An 11,839-nucleotide genomic window follows, 5' to 3' on the forward strand; every position below is an offset into this window, starting at 1 on the left:
CCATCACGTGGTCCGCCCTCGCGCCATCGAGGCATGGCTGCAGCTAACTGTCGCCAGGTGGGTCTCAGAGCGAAGGCGCCAGCCCCTTCAGTCCCGACAGCACACCCAGGAGGGAGGCGCGTGGAGACGGAGCCCGGGCAGGTTCAGGGCCCGTCCTGGGACTTGAGTCCAGGAAGAGTGGCTGCAGGCTTCCCGCCCCCCACGCTGTCCTCTTCTGCCCCCGCTGGCCTTCTCACGGGCGGCACTCTACCGAGGGCAGCTGCCTCATCTTCATGCTCCGTCATTTCACTGACATCCACGTCCCCCAGGCCGTCACCCCACCCTAAAAACCTCCCACCCCACTTCGTTCTCTTACCCCGCTGTGTGCTCACTGCAGCATCGATCGCCAGCTAAGAGGACCATTCGTCTCAATGTCCGTGCACTTGTCCTTATGTCCCACCAAACACAAGCTCCGTCAGGGCAGGGACTCAGGGTGGACGTCAGCTGGACAGGGCAGTGGAGGACGGGGTTTCACAAGCAGGTCCTCAGGGGCTCTGCCCTCGTGAAGACACGTAGCCTTGTGGACAGTGTTCTAGGAGATTATCCCCCCATCCGGCCCGGCTACTAGCTGGTGGCACAGGAAAACCAATGCTATGTTTCGGCAATTTGCTCAGACACGCATGGGAATTAAAATTGTTTCTCTGCTGCCCATGAACGACTTCGTACTGTCCCCAGTCCACTCTGACCTGGGCAGGGCACTCAGCCAGCCACGGAAACACGCTCCCAACAATTGCCTTTCCCGCCGAGAGATCTGTTTCTTTTCTTTTACTTTTTAAAATAAATCATATTTAATTTTTTAGGAATCTTGCCTGGGAAACTTGGGACATATTTTGGTTCTTAGCAAATAAATTTTTGTAATGAGGGAATAGGCTTATGAAGATTTTTTTCCCAGTATTTTCTAAGTGGTATGTTTTAAACTTTTTTTTTCTAGAGTGCAGATTTTGTCCTCGGAAAATATAGGACATCTGGTCCAATTTGAAGGTGCTGTAGATGAGCCCTGTCTCATAGAGATATAATTCAAGCCATATGGGTAATTTAAGATTGTGTAATAGCCACACTGAAAAAAAGTAAAAAGAAACAGAGGAAACAGATTTTAATATATAATTTATTTCACCCAGTACATCCAAAATATTATTAATTTAACGTGTTCCTAATATAAAAAATGTAGTGAGACCTTTTACATTCCTTTTTGTACTAATTCTTTGAACAGTGTGTGTTTCATACACGCAGCCCCTCTCAGTCCGGACCAGCCACGTTCCAGCACTCCACGGCCACTCGGGGTGGCGTTCACAGCAGTGGACGACACAGCTCCAGAGCCAGGGTGGGGCGGTCAGCCTCCCAGCCTGCTGGGTGTGGCCCTCCTCGAGCTAAGAATGGAGTTTACAGTTTTAAATGGTGGGACAAAGAAACACAGAAGATGCAGTAGGGACCACAGGTCACGACGTTTGGGTTTGTTACTTTTAAATTGAGTTAATCGATAAATATTTCATTTTTTCTCAGTTTTAACTTTAGTAGAAAATATAGATAGATATAACCCACATAAACAAAAAGCTCTATGGAGGGTTGAGAATCACGTCTGGTCTGATCCCAGGTAAGATGACGACGTGCTCAGAGAGGCCCCAGCAATTAAGGCAGTACCGCCTGGTACCATGTCCGTCACCTGGTACCACGTCCGTCACCTGGTACCACGCCACCTGGTACCACATCCGTCGCCTGGTACCACGTCACCTGGCGTCCCTCTCATTCCCCACTGCCCTTCTCCAAGCTCCTTCTTGCCCATAACACTTCTCATTTGCAAGGGGTAAAAGTTGGAAGTTTACTTCCTATTCACTGAAAGTCATTATGAAGAATATTTTCTGTTCAGTCATGTTTTATTGTTGTTCTCAGTGTCTTTAACAGGCTTTGGTGTAACCCGAGGAAGCTTGCTGGGGTGAAGCGTGCGATGGTGCCCACTGAGCGATTCCCCACTGGTCTGAAAGGAGGCATCGTCTACATCTTTATTTTACAAGATGACTAGTTGTTATCGCTTATGTCTTAGGTGGCCAAACTTGCCGATGTATTACTAATTTTCTCTTAAAGTCATCCTGGCAGGACATGAGACTATGTGTCCAGCCCGGACCTGGGGGGTGGATGGGGGCTCTTGGCTGCGTCAGGCAGGCTTCAAAGCACTTTCCTTCCAGTCAGCTCACCTGGAAAAGCCCCTGGTCCTGGTGTCCTGTCAGGTGGCTCTGCCTCTTGTGTGGACTGACCCACGGTGGGAAACTCAGCCGGTTCTCAGGACGTCCACGGGCACCAGGCAGCCCTCTCTCAGCTACCCTGGACCTGGGAGCCCCTGGTTTCCCCGATCCTATTTGGGGACCGGAGCCCTGAGCGCTCTCCCCACAGCAGCTGTTGAGGGACTTGCTGCTGAGCCCGTGGGGAGCTTCAGGGGGCCTGTGGACACCCTGGACCCGACCCTGTTTGCCTGGCGGGTGGGCTTCACAGCACTTCTCATCTCCAGGTGCTACAAATGAGAACTTCCAACCACGGGCCAACAGCGCATTTTGCTTCAGCAATGCTCTCCCTGCTTGGGTGCAGATACTCGAGTGAAGAAGATGCTGCTCGTGAAGCTGCTTCCTCAGTTACATCTGCCTGTGCCGATTGGCCCTTCGGCCCCCTCCATCCATGGAGCCGGCTGGGTGGTGGAGGACCGGTCGGAGTCCCACGCAAGCCCTTTCTTCTGGCTGATGTGTCCGCTTCCCTAGGGCGGGGAGTGCATTGCTGACTGTGCGGCTGTCTGCTTCCAACGGTCGTTACAAATTCCCCTGGGCCAACAAGGGCCACCTCGACCAGGAGGTCATGCCCACCGCGCCCATGACTGGTTGGCACAGACCTGGCCCCTGGACTCTGGTGCTGTCCATGCTGTAGACTAAAGCCGTTCTCAAGGTGAATCCAGCCTGCAGTGTCAGCACCACCTGGGGACTTGCTGGAGACGCAGACCCTCAGGCCCACTCAGACGCTGTGGGGCAGGGCCCAGCAACCTGTGTCTAACCAGCCCCCAGGGCTTTCCCATGCTGAGGAGCCTCCCATAGGACCAGGGTGGGTCTCCTTGGCAGCTGAGACCACCTCCCCGCCCCTTCCTGCTTCCCTCACCCCCTGTCCTGAAGCATCCCCCCAGGACGTCCCCTGCACAAGCATCCTCATCCCAGGGTCAGCTCCTAGGAACCGAGGTGGCTTTCTTCTCACTGCTTCAGGTAGTCTCCAAACTAGAGCAAAAGTTAAGTCCCGTTTTTCCCTACCTTTTAAGTCCTATGTCTCTTCTACGCACAAGAGCCCAATAACAACGCATGGAAATTCAGGGAAAAGTGGCTCATGGAAATTATTTAATGCAGCTAAAATTGGACTTTTTAGTTTTTAGGGTAGACCCAATGCCCAGGCATGGCTACCACTGTGTTATTTCCTCATTTCTCCTTTAAAAATTCAGTGCAGTCAAAGGAAAACACCCAGAAGGAAATAAATCCATGAATTGGGCTATTTTTCAGGTCTAGTACACGTAAATATCAACTTCATACTTGAAATAAGATCGCACAGAGGCATTTCACCTTGTCTAGGACTCGGCTGTCCAATACGGCAGCTACCGGCCACACACGGCTGTCTGGCGCCGGCGACGTTGCTGCCCCGAGCTGGGATGTGCCCTGCCTGTGAGCTATACACCGGGTATCAGAGACTCAGAGCAGACAAGACGGCAAAGTGTCTCATTAACAACAGTTGTAATCAATAGATTACATGCTGAAATGATAATACCTTGGATATGTGGGGTTAAGTAAAATATATTATTAAAATCGCTTTCACCTGTTTCTGTTTCTGTTTGTAATGTGTCTGTGGGAAATTTAGTAATACACATGTGGCTCACACTCTGTTTCTTTTGGACAGCGTTGGCCTAGAGGATACCGAGAACGCCAGCTCGACAGTGAAGGACCTGCCAGGCTGCCCTTCCGTAGGCCAAAGAGGCTGGGCAAACAGGGACCGGAAAACCCACGCCAACCCGACCCACACGGGCTTGGCTCTGCCGGGCATTGGCTCCTTAGGTGGGAATGAAGGTTCTGGAACAGTGTGTCCAAGTTCATCTCATCAAGTCTCCCTTTCGTTGTTTTTGGCTGCTGGATGCCATTCCACTGGCAATGATGCCGTTTGTCAGCCGGGGCGATTTTTAAACCCACAGGAAGTACATCTGGAAGACACGACCTGAGAACCACACAGTCTGCCTGGGGAGGTGGGAGATCTTTGCAGGAGGAAATTCCACAGTTTCCCGTGGGTGGGTCATGGGAACACTCAACAACCTCCACTGGCAGGAAACTTGTCTTCACATTTGCAGTTAAACTGTTTCCTCCTGATCTTTCTAAAAAATAGAGGGAGAACGGCTGGTCGCCAAACTCAGTGTAAAGTCCTTTGGTTAAATCAAAGGAAAATTTTAGTTTATCCCTTAAATTTCTGTTCCACAAGCTAGATGACCTTGGTTCCTTGAATAAAGACAACTGTAATTTTTTTTTTCCTATAAGAAACAAAAGAAAGGCAATCTGGCAAATTGTCCATTTGTATGTAGGCAAATCATGGGATTTGGGTATCAACAGGTATCTGAAACCACAAGGTAATACTACTGCGCTATCCATACGTTCAAAACCTCAGTGCAGCAACATCTTGGAAGAGCTCTCTATTTTTGTTGCTCATAAAGTCCTTATGTTTACCCCAAAATACTCTCCGTGACGACTGAAGGGAGAGACCAGGCTACCTTCAGGTAATTCAGGATCCTCTGGACAACGATGGCCTCCTTGGGGTCATCATGTTGGACCTGCTGACGTCGCGAGACTGTGCGCCAGGGCAGGCCACCGTCTTGGTCCTGCTGCTAAGGGAGCTCCGGCGGCCGTGCCAGCACACTGCAGGTGACACTGCTGCAAATAAGCACACAGGTGTTTTCTGGGCTTGAGACACAGTCAGATACAGGACCAGCTGTGGCATTTGTAGGGTCTAGTGAAAAATAAAGCATGGGACCCTTGTTTAAAAATTGTTAAGAATTTCAAGACGGCTATGACAAAGCATTAAACTAAGTGGGAAGCCTTGCTATGCATGGGCCTTGGGTGACTAATAGGCCCCACGGCCATGGAGCTGGCCCTGGCCTTAGAGCTCAGCACCGTGGGGACAGCGTTCAGGTGCCCCCCTTTGGTCAAGCATGACACTGAGACCAAGGGGCCAGGGAAAGGCTTGATGATGCCTGGGTGGTAACCTGGGAAGGAGAGGTGGTGGCTAAACGATGTGGATCACGCGTGCCTGCCGAAAGCTCGGACGACCTCTCTCTCGGCTCCTTACCACGGAGAGAGGAAACCGTTCTTATTGTCAGAGAGGACAAAACGTATCTGGGAAAACAAATATTTCTGTGGTTGTACTTTTATCCCCTCCCTTCCTCCCTCCCTTCCTTCCTTCTCCCCTCCCTTCCTTCCTTCCTTCCTCCCTTCCTTCCTTCCATTTCCTTTCATTGCTCTTGCCTTTATTATTACTATTTTTAGCACAGGTTAGAAGTTTCAGGCAGAGGCACTGAGATTCACTAGCCTCGAAGAACTATATCAAGAGCCCCACCTTCGGTCCCATTGAAATTACAAAGCATTAAGCACGCAGTTATACTCTGTATCTCATGCTGAACAGCTGTCTTGAATTTTTTTCCCTCAAAGCCACGTGTTTTCAGGGGGGTCGGTGGCTCTGTGTTTCCTGTTGAATTGGTCTCCCCTCCTCCCACCTCTGTTTTCACACAAGCCGGCTCATGAGTGAGATACCCAGTGCCTCAACTCAACCAGACGGACTGCTGGTTTTAAACCAGGCCAGGAGCTCATCCTTGGAAAGAACCACAGACTGGTCCACACATACAGACATGATCAGTACCTCCCTGGACCATCCTGGTCTTTCCTCTTTGGCTCAGTGCAGGTAGGTGTTGTCTGATTTCATTTCAGGGTCCCCAGGGTTGAGCTCTGCCAACTACGGGGGGTGAGTGGGCTCCTCTGTTTCCATCTGCCCCAGTCCTGTCTTCTGAGCGTGAATTCCTTTCTCTTGGTTCCTCTCTGGCATCTGAAAGCAACTGGGAGCAATTATCTGAACAGCAGCCTCTGTGCCCAGGTGCTGGGTGAGTCACCCAAGCCTCCTGCCATCCAACTCATTAACCGTGCTTCGCTCGGGACATGCTGAGGGTGCGGGTGTCTTTCCAGAATGGCTTGGCAGGAGCCGGGTGGTTTTACGACAAGGAGGGGAGGGAGGAAGAGGCGGTGGAGGAGACCCGATTCAGTTGTGACTTGAACACCTGTCCGCGCAAGCCAAAGAAAGCCTCTCCGCGTCAGTGCGCAGCCCGAGCGCAGGATTCTCCAAACCAGGGTTGTAATTAACTTCACAACATCTCCAGGGGATTCTGGAAAGAGAGCAAGAAAACACCTCGTCTCATCCTATCAGGCACCACGAGGCCCCTAGTGAGGTGTCCCGAGGATGTTAAAATGGAAAAGTCTCCCTAAAAGAAAATTAGAACTTGCTTGTGTTCTTGGGGTGTTGGCTGGGCGGGTGGTTCCCATTGCCTGCGAGGCTCTTCACACAGTCTTAACTGTTTATTCAAGCTTTGGGTCTGGCCCGTCCCCTGAGGCTGTCTTTGCCAAAAGACCCTCTTCACGAACTTTAATGTCCGTGAGGATTTTTTAGGAAAAGTTAATCTATCAATAAAATATTTTGTGAGAATCATCTGAAGGTCAACAACCAGTGTGAGCTCCCTCCTTATAACTTGTTTTACTGAGCCTTTCTTCTTAGAAATAGGTTTTTATGTTTGAATCAAATAGCCACACAGACGATACACTGAAATGGAAAGCAGCTTTCCATGTCAGATACCCTAGACTGTGCTATGAATTTAACCTTGTCTGAGTTTGACTATTGCATCATTGGATGTAGTAATGGGGCAAATTGGGTGAAAGTGAACAATGGCAGACTTGACTATCGAACGACTTCACGGCCCCTGAAACACACTGAGGAAGTTGGACCAGATGGATGAGACCTGACACATCCAAGCAGCGGCAGAGGAGAAGAGCCACTTAATGGATCCTCCAGGATCGCCCTGGGAGGATGTGCCATCTTCGCCCATTAAATATTAACCGGCTCTGGGATGCTTCCCGGGCCTCCCAGGCCCTGCGCCAGGGGAGCACGTGTGGGGCGAGGCCCTGCTCTCCGACAGCTTACAGTCAGTGAGGTCTGGGGAGGGGGTGGCACCCAGCCACCGCTTTACATGGGCGGGGGGTGGAGACACCCCAGCGGCATGGTCCGCGGCTGCATCTTGTCCCAAAGGGCAGCAGAAGCCACAGCTGCCGAGACCTGCATTTGGAACCCGCCCTTGGTGATCTGCATCGTGGACCCAAATCTCACAGAGTTTCCTGGGAAGGACACGGCAACCCGCACACAGTCAAGGACGGGAGAGTCAGGGGAGGGACGGGGCCGTGAGTCTGTGACCGGAGACCCCAGGAAGGTGTGTTTCCACCTCCAGACCCGCGCGCGTCTCCTGCAGCCTCTCAGTAGAGGGAGGAAGGGGTGGCTGGGAGGACGGGGCTGGGCAGTTCCTGAGGTTTTGCCATGAGCATCCACAACGTGACCACCTAAAAGGAGGCGTGGCACCTGCTTCCTCGACTTTCGGGACGGAACGTGGTGGCAGGGAAGGCTGACAGCCATGGTGTGTCTGCCTTCCCTGGGCACACGGCTAAGTCCCAGCTCATGGTGCCCGTGCACTCTTTGCGTCTCACCAGTGGTTTGTGGCTGGAGAGATGGACGCTCTGTCCGGTCTCAGCCCATAAAAGAACCGTCCTCTATCTCCTTTCCCAGCCCAGGGTGAACTCAAGGCCCCATGCTGGGCTGGCCAGGACACAGCTTAGGTCCCTGAGTGTCTGTGTGGAGCAGAGGTCCCTGCCGCATCAGCTCTGCCCTGTGGTTTGGGAGGGAAGTAACATTTTGTGGGGTTTTATGTCTGTTTGTTAGAGCAGTTAGCCCACCCTCGCCAATCCCGAGCACAGGCGAGAAACATCGCATGTGAAACACTTCACTGGCAAAGACTGAATGAGTGCATCGGGCGGGTTTATTAGGATCTGAGTCATACAGTGACATGCCAGGGAATGAAGATTAAGGAAAAGTCTTCATAGAAACAACGTGCTTGCTGTGATAATCTCTTCTTTTCTAGAGTTTTTTGAACCTGAGTGAAGGTTCTGAAGGCCTGGTTTTACTCCTCGCCCAGACGTGGGTCCCGCCCACACGCGTCTGTGGGTGCTAGTCACTGACAGCAGGGGGGCTCTTCACGTTCACGTCTGCTCTACTTACTAACCTCCAGGAACACATAAGAGGGGAAAAAAGAATTTCAATTTGTCAATCAATGCGTAAATGCCTCCTGTCTTTGGAAAGAGATTAGCTCAGGTCAGGGTCTAGAGGAAACAAAGTGATGCTAAAATAATCACAGGGTTCAAATGCAGTTTCTGAAAACTAAAGGGAACTAAGAAGTGTTCATAGAGCCCACCTGTGCTGCAGGGGAGGACCTGGCCCTGTGCCTGGGACAAATGAGGGCCCCACCGGTGACGTGGGGAGGCGGGGTTCTGGTTTCTTCTGTGTGCGGGGAGGGCGGCTCCCCATCTCCTCCCCATCCTCCCGGCAGATCTGCTGGATGAGCCAGAGGAGAGATGAGAGGGTGAGTTACGGGCTAGAGCCCGATGAGCCCTCAGCGTCCCTGTCACGTCCCTCGCCGCCATCATGTCTCCTGCGCTTCATCCCCACTGTCCAGAGTGCTGAGGGCCCTGAGAGTGGGCAGGGGACCCCGTCCTCCTCCTCTGAGTCCCAAGTGCCTAGGACGGTGCCTGGAGAGGGACTGAGGCTTGTGGGATGAGTGGGTGACCAGTGAGCTGTGCGCTCAGCGTTTAAGGGCGGGATTGATGAGACGTCTGTCCCGAGTTTCTCAGCCACCAGTGTCGGCTCCGAGGCCCCAGGATAACCCATTTCTTCTCAGGGGCTGCTTCCCCAGGAGGTTCCTGAAACGGGGCGTCAAGTTGCTGAGGTCCTGTGGTGTCTACACAGCTCGGGGGAGGGATTCTCTGGAGACCAAATGGTCAGTGTTCAGATGCTGAGGCTTTTATGGAAATCTAGCACAGGATTTCCCCCAGTTAACATGCTGAGAAATAAAAAGAATTTCTGCTTTGAAAGAGTTTGGATAAGTGTTTGCTGGAAACTAAGATCGAGGTAACGTTTTGTCCATCACTACCTTTGGGAGTTTGATTTGATGACATTTCTGGCTGCTTATGGTGGGTTAATAGGGCTTTTATTAGATGGAAAGTGGCGAGAAAGGGATGAAAAGGGTATTAACTCAATCCTCCTCTCAGAGCTTCCCTCTGAGCAGGTGTCCAAGTGTGGACAAGCCCCCCAAGGAGTCGGAGGACAGGGTGTCTGAGGTGGGAGAGGAGGGCTGTCCCTTGGTCACCTGTCACCTCAGTGGCCCCCCTCTCACCCACACTGCAGCTGTGAGGTTCGGGTGACCCAGAAACTTAAAAAGGGCAAGACTGTCGATTCCACAGGGTCACTGGAGAAAGTCCCCAGAGTGCTGTTTGGACAGGGATATCTGGATATCTGACAGGCTACCGTGGCACCTGGCATGCGTCCTGGAGAGGCCGAGGAATAGAGAAAACCCCCCACAGGGCAGCCTGGTCCCCAGAGGCGTCAGCGCGAGTCCACGGGAACACTGCTTTCTGTCTCTGAATTGCACAGAGGTGAGGTGAGGTGCTGCTTTGGACTGGCCAGGTCTCCACTGTAGGAGGTATGTCCTCCACTGGGGCTGGGGGTAAGCGTGGACCCCATGGGACAGGCACAGCCACCTGCGTCATGAGAAGGTGTTCATGTCCAGAGGCCAGAACTGCTTTCTGACATCATTACCAAGGATCAGGGTTGCAAATTCACATCCCTCTGGTCCCTCACAGCCAGCAGTCGGGTGCACCGGCCGCAGACCCGGGGGTGGCGGTGAGAGAGACTCCTGCTCCTGCCACCTCCCATGGCAGCCCTGTGTGTCGGGCTGGCATTTGTACAGTGTCCCCTGGTTGTGGGCACCTCTGATTGTGCACGGCTGCTTCTTCAGCATTCCCAACAGCTCTGAAGGCCAATCCAAGCCCTAATAAACCTTATTCTGTCTAACATAGTCCCTGGAAATAATCCTGACCAGATAAACCAAGCAACAGATAAAACAGAAAGAAATTTCAATCTGCAAAAGCTGAGTGGTGGCGTGGCTATAGCAAAAGGAACACGGCCGTCGTGACCAGGCCTCTGAAATGCTGGTGTTTATTCCTCATTGATTATCTCAATTACCGAGTCTCATTCCTGCACATATAAAGTAAGAGCTGGAAAAATTTAAAAGCACAAATAATTAAATCCTCAATTTTAGGAAGAGATTTTAACCCAACACTCTCAGTGACTCTCAAAGGAATAGACAAACAGGGATATGGATATAGAAAGTACAGCAATGTAGAAACTACCATGGAATTGGCACATGGAGAAGACATCTCCCGGGAGCAGTGACGTGTATTCCCCACAAGCACGTCCAGCCATTCTTCCCACACCAGGCCCCAAGCTAGGCCACAGCAAGTCCTAAAGGACTGAAACTACCCAAAGAGTGCTGTCTGGTCACAACATGGTTATCCTAGCAAACAACGACAATAAGATGAGTAAACAAATCCCCATGTTTGGAAATTAAGAAGTAGAGTTCTAAGTAGCCAATGGGTCAAAGAAGAAATCATGACAGAAATACAGACGTAGATTGGGCTGAAGGTAACAAACATCTTACACATTAAAATGTGTCCATACAGTTAACTTGTGCACAAGGAGATATTTACAGCCTTGAGCTAATGTATTAGGTAAGTGGGAAAGCTGAAAAATTATATCGCTCTTCATTTATTCAAATAATGTTTACATACCTTAATGAAGTTTTCCAGTTTTCTCTAAGTACTTCTCCGCATTTTCCCCCGGGTACCTCATGGCTCTAGCAGCCACGACTGCACCTGGGGTGAGGGTGATGAGCACCGGCTTCAGCCTGGAAAGTTTAGGTGCAGGAATGAGACTCAGTAATTGAGATAATCAATGGGGAATAAACACCAACATTTCAGAGGCCTGGTCACGACGGCCGTGTTCCTTTTGCTATAGCCACACCACCACTCAGGTTTTGCAGATTGAAATTTCTTTCTGTTTTATCTGCTGCTTGGTTTATCTGGTCAGGATTATTTCCAGGGACTATGTTAGACAGAATAAGGTTTATTAGGGCTTGGATTGGCCTTCAGAGCTGTTGGGAATGCTGAAGAAGCAGCCGTGCACAATCAGAGGTGCCCACAACCAGGGGACACTGTACAAATGCCAGCCCGACACACAGGGCTGCCACGGGAGGTGGCAGGAGCGGGAGCCTCTCTCACCGCCACCCCCGGGTCTGCGGCCGGTGCACCCGACTGCTGGCTGTGAGGGACCAGAGGGATGTGAATTTGCAACCCTGCTCCTTGGTAATGATGTCAGAAAGCAGTTCTGGCCTCTGGACGTGAACACCTTCTCATGACGCAGGTGGCTGTGCCTGTCCCATGGGGTCCACGCTTACCCCCAGCCCCAGTGGAGGACATACCTCCTACAGTGGAGACCTGGCCAGTCCAAAGCAGCACCTCACCTCACCTCTGTGCAATTCAGAGACAGAAAGCAGTGTTCCCGTGGACTCTGGCGCTGACGCCTCTGGGGGCCAGGCTGCACTGCGGGG

The 11,839-nt window shown here is 51.7% G+C and overlaps 1 long non-coding RNA gene across 4 annotated transcripts; it reads right to left on the reverse strand.

Moving 5' to 3' along the window:
* Positions 1-1,126: 1,126 nt before the first annotated feature.
* Positions 1,127-7,184, reverse strand: LOC309623273. 4 transcript variants are annotated; one of them, XR_014241299.1, is made up of 3 exons: positions 5,950-7,184; positions 1,734-5,043; positions 1,127-1,699 (listed from the first exon to the last, which is right to left on the reverse strand). It is a non-coding gene; the product is annotated as an uncharacterized lncRNA (long non-coding RNA). The 4 variants fall into 4 exon arrangements; XR_014241300.1 differs by having other exon boundaries at positions 1,734-4,967; positions 5,300-7,184; XR_014241301.1 differs by having other exon boundaries at positions 5,300-7,184.
* Between the last annotated feature and the right edge of the window lie 4,655 nt (positions 7,185-11,839).

The sequence above is a fragment of the Balaenoptera borealis genome, assembly GCF_965194805.1.
Source record: "Balaenoptera borealis genome assembly, chromosome: 2".
Taxonomy (NCBI): Eukaryota; Metazoa; Chordata; class Mammalia; order Artiodactyla; family Balaenopteridae; genus Balaenoptera; species Balaenoptera borealis.